The sequence below is a fragment of the Elephantulus edwardii genome, unplaced genomic scaffold, assembly GCF_000299155.1.
Source record: "Elephantulus edwardii isolate Elephantulus edwardi_28Jun2011 unplaced genomic scaffold, EleEdw1.0 scaffold00307, whole genome shotgun sequence".
NCBI classification, from domain to species: domain Eukaryota; kingdom Metazoa; phylum Chordata; class Mammalia; order Macroscelidea; family Macroscelididae; genus Elephantulus; species Elephantulus edwardii.
In genome coordinates this window covers 1,330,637-1,330,925 of record NW_006400057.1, presented here as the reverse complement: position 1 = coordinate 1,330,925, position 289 = coordinate 1,330,637, and positions in this window count along the sequence as shown.

The following is a 289-nucleotide window of genomic DNA, read 5'->3' as shown; positions in this document are numbered from 1 at the left end:
AATGTTGTTGTTGTTGATTGCCTTCCAGTGGAGCATGACTCATAGTGACCCAATGAACAAAAGGCCCAAAGCCCCTCTATAACGATTGACATTTATCAAAGTTCAGAGTTTCCGGAAGCATGTTAGATGGGAAAGAAATTGACTACTAACTTCTATACTCTGAAACTGATCAAACATGTAATCAAAATGCATTGATATCCCAGTCACAAAAGGACAAATATTACATGATGCCACTGTTGTAGAATGGGACTGTCCTTGGGGTTGGGGAGAGACTGAGTAAGATGGGTTC